Here is a 9,748-nt window from a genome sequence, read left to right as displayed (position 1 = left end):
CCTCTTGGCATCTAGACATATTGTCATTCCTTGCCCTGGCAGGACAAGGAATATAGATTGTCGCTGTGCCCAAATCAGAAAATTCATACCCTCCAACTTTCTCAATTTGGCATTGGCAATCCACATTAACCCTCTGCTGTCCTTTTTCAGATTATTTTAAAGTGGACCAGTTTCCTTCTCTTACTACAATTTTCCCTTGTCATCCCCAATGTCTTTCAGTTCAATTCAAAACCTCCTTAACAGATAAAAGAGCTGGGCCAAAACTAACAAAATGAATTTCAATGAGGAGAAATTTAGGATATTGCACTTAGGAAAGAAAAAAAAATGAAATACACAGATACAGGCCTGGCTCAACAACAGTCCATGTGAAAAAGATCTTGGAGTCTTCATGGACAACAAGTTGAATATAAGCCAACAGTGTGATGCAGCAGCTTAAAAAGTCAATGTGATTTTGTGCTGGATCCAAAGGAGTATAGTGTCTAGATCATGATTCCTCTCTATTCTGCTTTGGTCAGATTTCATCAGGAATACTATGTCCAATAATGGGCACTACAATTCAAAAGGGATATTAACAAGCTGGGAGGTATCCAGAGGAGGCAACTAAAATGATCAAATATCTGGAGACCATGACCTATGAGGAGCCTCTTGAAGAGCAGGGTATGTTTAGCCTGCAGAAGAGAAGGTTGAGAGGAGACATGGTAGCTATGTATAAATATCTGAAAGGATGTCATAAGGAAGAGGCTTGTTTTCTGCGGCCCTGGAGACTCAGACTTGAAACAATGGGTTCAAATTGCAGGAAAGGAGATGCCACCATTAGGAGGAACTACCTGACTGTACAAGCTGTTCAATAGTAGAACTCTCTTTCCCAAACTGTAATGGAAGATCCATCCTTGGATCCTTTTAAACAGAAGCTGGATGGCCATCAGTCAGGGCTACTTTGATTGTGCTTTTCCTATATGGCTGGGGGTTGGACTAGATGGCCCACGGGTCTGTTCTAACTCTATTATTCTATGATCTGCAAGTTGCTTCTGCAAGTCACTTCTGGTTGTGAGAGAATCAGCTGTCTACGAATACGCTGTCCAGGGGAGACCCGGATGCAGGCATGTAGCCAGGGGGGGGGGGGCTCGGGGGGCTTCAGCCCCCCCCCCCCCCCCGAAATTCTCATGGTGGTTCGCGAAAAGGCCTTACTGGTGCATTATTTAAACTGTTATGTTATTAATATCATGATTTGATCACCATTCTCAATATATCCCATATGCATGGGGGTATTGGGGTAATGATACAAAAGGTTTGCTAGGCTAGACCCTCTTTCACTCAGACTCAGCCCCCCCCCCCGAAACTCAGCCCCCCCCCCCGAAACCCCCCCTGAAAATTTTTTAGCCCCCCCCCCCCCCCCCCCGAAACGAAATCCTGGCTACGGGCCTGCCCGGATGTATTACAATCCTGCAGGGAGGCTTCACTTATGTCCCCCGACATGCAAGTGTGGAGAAGAGCAAACCACAGACCACCTATTACAATGCAGCCTGAGCCCTGCCACATGCACAGTCGAGGGCCTTCTTATTGCAACACCAGAGGCACTCCAACTGGCCAGCTACTGGTCAAAGGACATTTAGTATAATGCCAAGTTTTTTTTAACTTTGTGTTTTTAAATACATTACAACTGTTCTCTCAGTTTGCTTCTGACACAATAAATAAAATTATATGATCTGGTGTTAGAAGAAATGGTTAAGGTTAAAATTACAATGAAATCAGAGTTTTCCTTGTTGGGAATATTAGGCAATCATCCAACTGTATGATTCTATGAGTTGCTGCAAAGTGAGTTCAAACTGCAAAAATTGTTTGCATTTAATTGATTCAGCAGAGAGAGAAGAGGAAAGAGAAGGTGGCAGGATCTTTGGCCTTCCCTGGAGATGCAGGCAAAAGGAAACTACTGCAGCCTCTCCTAGCTTATGTGTTTCCTCATTAATAACCTTTTTCTTCTTGCGCACACTCTGATGTTGCTTGGCTGCACATATCTCAGTTTTCATCTGTGAAATGTAATACAGCATGCAGACTATTAATTCTGTTTTCCTTGCAAGCCAGAATTTCAAATAAAGATCAATCCAGCTTGCTTGGCAAGTCAAACATAAGCCATGGTGTGCTGGTTCAGAAATACTATCTGGAAATCACAGAGTGAGCTGGAAGGAAGAGTATGCAGCCAAGAGGATTCCCAGTCCAATCATGTTTGGCTGGGAAATACGTACATCTAAAAGAACTAAACAGGAAAAAGATGGTTTATCATAATCCAGGGAGTTTCCTCTTATGTACATTGCATCTAAGCATAAATGCTTCCCGTACTCTGAAGCATCTTGGCATTTTTATTTCAACGTGATGGTAGTTTTCGTTGATTGTTTTAAGAAAGACAGTAAAGGCTTTTAAAATTTCACCACCCTTCTAAGGAATTTGACCTGTTCTCAGTTTTATTGCATCAGGGTGGTATTTTATTGTGGCTGTCTTGGGTATCCTTATGTGCACTGTAGGAATATTTATTTATTTATTTATTTATTTCTTGCATTTATTAACCGCCGCTCTCAGCCCTAGGGCGACTCGTGGCAGTGTACAATACAAAAAAGACACTTTACAAAGCAATCAGGACAACAAACTAACATCACTAATACACAACATTTAAATTACACTAAAAATCCGCTGCATCATATTATGGAATCATAATCAATCTCGTAGTCGTAAATTCATTCTGGTTGTCATTTCCAGTAACATAGCACTCAGTTGAAAGCCTGCTCGAAGAGCCACGTCTTCAGGCCCTTACGAAAGGCCATGAGGGAGGGCGCCTGTCTGATGTCAGCAGGGAGGGAGTTCCACAGCCGGGGGGCCACCACCGAGAAGGCCCTCTCTCTCGTCCCCGCCAGACGTGCCTGTGAGGCAGGCGGGATCGAGAGAAGGGCCTCCCCAGATGATCTCAAGGTCCTCGTGGGCTCGTAGGCCGAGATGCGGTCCGTAAGGTATTTTGGGCCGGAACCGTTTAGGGCTTTGTAGGATAACACCAGCACCTTAAATTGGGCCCGGTAGCAAATCGGCAGCCAGTGGAGCTGGAACAACAAGGGCGTTGTGTGCTCCCTGCGTCCTGCTCCTGTTAACAACATGGCTGCCGCGCGCTGGATGAGCTGAAGCTTCCGGGCCGTCTTTAAGAGCAGCCCCACGTAGAGAGCGTTGCAGTAGTCAAGACGGGATGTGACCAGAGCGTGTACCACCGTGGCCAAGTCAGACTTCCCAAGGTACGGGCGCAGCTGGCGCACAAGCCGAAGCTGTGCAAATGCTCCCCTGGTCACCGCTGAAACCTGGGGATCCAGGCTCAACGATGAATCCAGGATCACACCCAAGCTGCGAACCTGCGCCTTCAAGGGGAGTGCGACCCCATCCAGCACAGGCTGTAACCCTATACTCTGCTCGGCCTTGCGACTGACTAGGAGTACCTCTGTCTTGTCTGGATTTAATTTCAGTTTGTTCGCCCTCATCCAGACCATTACAGCGGCCAGGCACTGGTTCAGGACTTCGACAGCCTCCTTAGTAGCAGGTGGAAAGGAGTGACAGAGCTGGACATCATCTGCGTACAGATGACACCGCACCCCGAAACTCCGGATGATCTCACCCAGCGGCTTCATGTAGATATTAAACAGCATGGGGGACAATATAGAGCCCTGTGGAACCCCACAGGTCAAAGGCTGTGGGGTTGAACAGGAGTCCCCCAATAACACCTTCTGGGTACGACCCTCCAGAAATGACTGGAGCCACCGCAAAGCAGTGCCCCCAAGACCCATTTCCGCAAGGCGCCCCAGAAGGATACCGTGGTCGACGGTATCGAAGGCCGCTGAGAGGTCCAGGAGCACCAACAGGGACACACTCCCCCTGTCTAGCTCCCGGCGCAGATCATCCACTAAGGCGACCAAGACCGTCTCGGTACCATGTCCCAGTCTGAAACCAGACTGTGCCGGATCCAGATAATCCGTGTCTCTCAAGAATACCTGGAGTTGTGAGGCCACCACGCTTTCCATGACTTTGCCCAAGAAGGGAAGATTGGAAACAGGCCGAAAGTTGTCAAATTTAGTGGGGTCCAGTGATGGTTTTTTCAACAGCGGCTTTATAATAGCCTGTTTTAGGCTCGCTGGAATCTTGCCTTCCCGAAGGGAGGCATTAACCACCACCGTTACCCACTCAGCCAATCCCCCTCTGGCCTCCTTCAGAAGCCAGGATGGGCAGGGGTCTAGGATGGACGTGGTGGGCCTCATTCCTCCAAGTATCTTGTCCACATCCTCGGGCTTCACAAGCTGAAAAGAATCCATCAAAACAGGACAAGCAGGTGCTCGTGTCACATCCACAGAGACTGCATTTAATATGGTGTCCAGCCCAGAACGGATCAAAGCGACTTTGTCTGCAAAGAACCGAGCAAATGCTTCACAGCGCGTGGCCGAATTGTCAGGGCTCCCGCCTGAGGTGGCGGGAGTCAAAAGACCTCTGACAATCCGAAACAACTCCGCCGGACGGTTTTTTGCAGACGCAATAGTGGCCGCAAAGGAAGTTTTCTTTGCGGCTTTTATTGCCGCGGCATATGCCCTTAGAAAGGACACAAACCGTACTCGGTTTGGCTCGCTTGGGTCCGAGCGCCACACGCTCTCTAGTTCCCTCTTCCTTCGCTTCATCGCTGCCAGCTCCTCAGTGAACCAAGGAGCTGGTTTAGCTCGGTTACTTGAGAGGGGACGTTCCGGAGCGATCATGTCAATTGCCCTGGTCATCTCCCCATTCCAGAGAGCGACCAAGGCCTCGACATGATCACCTGCCGAGGTAGCGGGAAAGTCCCCAAGAGCCATCAGGAATCCATTCGGATCCATAAGCCTCCTGGGACGGACCATCTTAATGGGTCCTCCACCTTTGCGGAGGTTAGGGGGCGCAGTGAGCCTAAATCTGATCAGGAAGTGGTCGGTCCATGGCAACGGAGAGATGAACAACTCCTCCACCCCGCCACCCTGCTCCCATCCCTGGCAGAAAACCAAGTCCAATGTATGTCCAGCACAGTGGGTGGGGCCAGTTATTCGTTGGGACAGCCCCATGGTTGCCATGGCGGACATGAAGTCCTGAGCTGCTCCTGTGAGGGTCGCCTCGGCATGGATGTTGAAGTCCCCCAGCACAAGAAGCCGTTGAGACTCCAACGCCAGGCTCGAGACCACCCCCGCTAGCTCAGGTAGGGAGACTGTAGTGCAGCGAGGTGGACGGTACACTAACAGAATCCCTATTCTGTCCCGGTCACCCACCCTCAGGTGGACGCATTCAAAATTTGTGGTCTGCGGGATGGGGCTCCTGGTCAGACGGATGGAATCTCTATAGACCACTGCGACCCCGCCTCCCCGTCCTCCGGATCTCGGTTGGTGCTGTACGGAGAAGCCTGGAGGACAAAGCTGGGTCAGATTTACGCCTCCAGCTTCATCCAACCAGGTCTCCGTAATGCACGCCAGATCTGCCCGCTCCTCCAGGATTAGGTCCTGGATCCAGGTCGTTTTTCCGTTGACAGATCTGGCGTTCAGCAGCACCACCTTCAATTCCGAGGGCCCGCTCACCTGGTTACACCAATTTACCTTAGGAGACCGGTTGGGAATTGTTAATGTAGATAAACGGTCCGAATTAGGCCAAATTCGAGGTCTCCTTTTTCCGCATCTCCTCCTCCCCACCACGACCTCTATGGGGGCCCCTCGGCTAGTGGAACACCTCCCCCCCCCCTCCATGCCGCGATCTAATATCAAGGTCTTATTTCCTGCTTCATCAGTTGTTTGATTTGTTGGTCCCTGCCAACACCCTTGCTCCCCTTCCTCCCCCTTCCCCGCCCCATTTTTGTCCACAGGCTCCAGCCCGCCTCCTCCCCTGACCCTTCCGCTAGTCAGTAGCAACAGGGATAGTACCAACAGGGGGGTGGGGGACCTCATGGATAACAATAGCTTCAGAAGGAAGGGGCGTTCCAGCCACACCAGTTAGGATAGTTCGTAAAGTGCGAGAGTGCGAGAGTCTTCAGTGCAGCACAGTCAGTAATACCACTCAGTTAACAACACACTACGTGCCGTTGGGCACATACATAAAGTGCAAGATCTAAAGTGCAATAGGTAACCTGAAACTGGTTCTCAGCATTCACTAAAGTGCGGCATAGAGGGATAAGGAAGGGGGCGTAAGTGCTAGTGTTATTTAGCAGCAGGTGGCAGGCGCCTTAAAGTGCTGTTGTGTTCTTATATCAGCTTAGCAGCAGCGACAACCAGAAGAGTGTGCTAAGATAGTAATATGTAGTCACGTTCTTACGAAGATGATGGTGATACCACTTGAATAAGGTTGTTATGATTCAGATGTACCTCTAGACGGTTGGTCTGAGAGCGGATGGGGGCATCCGGGGATGGTGTACACAGTGGCGGTCAGCACAGTTGGTCTATATATAGGGGAAATGCATAATATATATAGATATATAGGGGAAATGCATAATAATGAACTTGCTGGCATTTAGCACTTTGAGGATGTACACCTTATTTTATGATTCACCAAGAGGATTTTGGTGATAACTGGTTCAGTTTTCATACCTTGCCATATTCTTTCCAGCCCTCTCCAAAGTACCTCCATTATGCTATAAAATTTGATACGTTGTCCTCCTCTTTGCTTCAGTTTTACCAATAAATACATGTCTGATGACTAGGGATAGATGAGAATTTTGTTTTTGATTGGTTTTGATCAGTATGTCTTAGAATTTGCAACCTTGAGGTGTGGGAGAGGTGCAACTGACAGATTTGCCCATCCCTCAGAAAAGGGTAAAATTTGTTTCTGTTCTTGTTTTTTTAAAAAAAAATCAGAATTTTTCAAGTATTCACAAAATTCAAATGTGGGAGAAAATGAAACTAAAAAATTGGACTATCATTACACATGACACAGCATTCCTACACAGAAGCCACTTAGGAATATGAGTGATAATCTAAGTACACATCACTATATCTGGATATCTCATGCATGCCTTTTCCACTGTGTACGTCAGCACTGTCTTCAATTTCCTGTGTGGTCTTCAGAAAAGACCATGATTTTGAATTGACACAACAACAACAACAAAACAAAACTTTATTTATATACCGTTCTATCTCCCCAAGGGAACTCAGAGCGGTTTCCAAGTAACATAATCAATACATACAAAAAAACCCGCGTAAACATAAAATTAACAAGACAATATAAGCATTAAAAACCACAATAGCACATATATTTAAAATAATCCTGCCTGTTCAAGGCAATTTAAAAGGCCAGGCCGGGCTATTGTGATTTTAGAGGGCCCGGGAAATTAGGTAGAGTCTATGACTGTACATTTCCAGGGCGTAATAGAAGAAAGTGACCTGGGTAATTGGTAGAAAAAGATATGGCCAAACTCAACAGTATCTGGGGCAGAGCTAGAACTAGTCATTCTCAAAGATTTGTTTAAACCATCAGGTCTTCAGGCTCTTATGAAAGGAGGGGAGGGATGGGGCCTACCTTATTTCTCTAGGAAGGGCATTCCAGAGGCAGGGGGCCACCACCGAGAAGGCTCTCTCTCTCGTCCCCACCAACTGTGCTTGTGATGGTGATGGGAGCAAAAGGAGGGCCTCCCCAGAAAATCTTAAAGTTCGCGCCCGTTCATAGAGAGAGATGCAATCGCGAAGATAGGCAGGGCCCGAAACATTAAATAACCAGATAACAAGCAATGCCTGCTGAAATTCCCTCTTCTATACAACTATTAAAAGTACAGGAGTCCTCTCTAATTTTCTCTCTGGCAACCCTAATAAAGGTATTAACCATTAAATCAGTAGGAATTCAGTAGGTCAACACTGATATTAGATGTACTCTGGTTGGAAATGACAGCTGGATTTGGGTCATAAGCTATGCCAGTTCATACTGAGTCATTTTGCCCCTCTGAAGCACTTTGGGGATGGGACCTACAGAGCAGGCCCCACCCCATTTACCTTCCAAGTGCTGAGGAAGTTTTGCAAGACACTTCCTCGGCAAAAACGGAAATGTAAGTGGATGTTTGGGTAGCTCCAACTAAGCTACCCGCATTTTTGGGCCCTTACCCCATGTGATTGGGGAAAAGGACAATGTGGCAAGATGCGTTGCCACCCTTTCTCCAATCTGATGGGGACAGGGCCTTAAAGTATGGGTAGTGCCTTGTCCCATTGTCCCCGTCTGATGGGGGAAAGAGGTAGGGTGCATGGAGTGCCATGAAGCAGCCCGCACACCTGCCATTTCACCAACGACAAAAACAGGAACACCAGAGCAAATCATTCCCTAACTGAAAAAAGGAAGCCTTTGGAAGAGAACTGCAATAGATTCAAGAAATCACTATAAACAGACTCCTCATGGAATTAGTGGATGTGGAGGCAAAACCCAGGAAGCTCTATTTCAAGAATGTAAACTTGGATTGATCTGGACTGCACGGCCCCAGTGTGAAGAGGCCCTTAGTTTGAAAGGCTTGTGAGGAAAAACCCAATTACAGCTCAAAAGTTTACATGCTTTTGGATGTTCATATGCTCTTGATTAAAAAAAAAATCTACATCTATTGATTAAAACTGCCATCATTTCCTCCCTTTTTCTACACCAGAATAGCAACCTTGCACAAGTAAATGTGTTACTTGCTACCTACTATACAAGCCAAAAAAAAATAGGTTGCCTATAAGTGTATCTACATTGTAGAATTAATGCAGTTTGACACCACTTTAACTATCAGGACTCAGTGCTTGGTTTCTGCACTTTTTACCATCTTAGGGCTCCTCCAGATCAATCCAAGTTTACATTCTTGAAATAGAGCTTCCTGGGTTTTGCCTCCACATCCACTAATTCCATGTTTATAGTGATTTCTTGAATCTATTGCAGTTCTCTTCCAAAGGCTTCCTTATTTTTCAGCTAGGGAATGATTAGCTATGGTGTTCCTGTTTTTGAAGGACAAATGTTCTCACCTTTTTTTAAAAGTTAATAGTTATATTTATAGTGTGAAAGTGCCATTTCATTGATGCATTATAGCACTATAACTCGCTAAAAATTAAAAGAAGAAGAAAAGGGAACATACTGTTCTGATATGTCTTACAATTAAAAAGAAAACACTAGGGTGAGAATAAAATTTTGTAACTGTTCTCTAAAATTGCTAGGAAAAAAAGTCCAGGACAAAAGAAATGTCACATGGATATTTTTGAAAACCCTGAGAACTATGGAAAGAAATGCTGTAGCCTCCCACATTTTCCCTCTTTGGAAGAGCCCTTAGTCACCTTCCTCTGAGTTGATCCAGATAATAAGCAGATTACAAATGGGTGAGGGAGGGTTACGTGCAAAATGCTCAGACTTTCTTCTTGCAATTCACTATTGTTTTCTCTTAGATAGGCAGAGGTCCTTCTCATATGTTCAGCATGGAAACACATTGGGCTTAGCATAGAAAGCAAGCAACCTGGCAAAGGAAAGACCAAGTCCTCTTCCCTGAGACAGTTGTGTTTCTAGCTTTTCACTTCCCTGTTTTTTACTCATCGGAGAGTCTGGTAAATGAGGAATGGAGTGTTCTGCCTCTCCTCTGAATAATAACAGATGGGTAAAATGCAATTGCAAGCTAGGAATATGAGTGTGACTGTCTGCACATACAAGCAATTTACAGTGCTGACACCTATAAGCCCAGACTTACCACAGCGTGTGTGTGTGTGTGTGTAATGAAAATTCTATTTGTAAATTA

The sequence above is a fragment of the Anolis sagrei genome, chromosome 2 (assembly GCF_037176765.1).
Source record: "Anolis sagrei isolate rAnoSag1 chromosome 2, rAnoSag1.mat, whole genome shotgun sequence".
In the NCBI taxonomy this organism is placed as follows: domain Eukaryota; kingdom Metazoa; phylum Chordata; class Lepidosauria; order Squamata; family Dactyloidae; genus Anolis; species Anolis sagrei.
Note: the sequence above shows the minus strand (reverse complement) of the source record.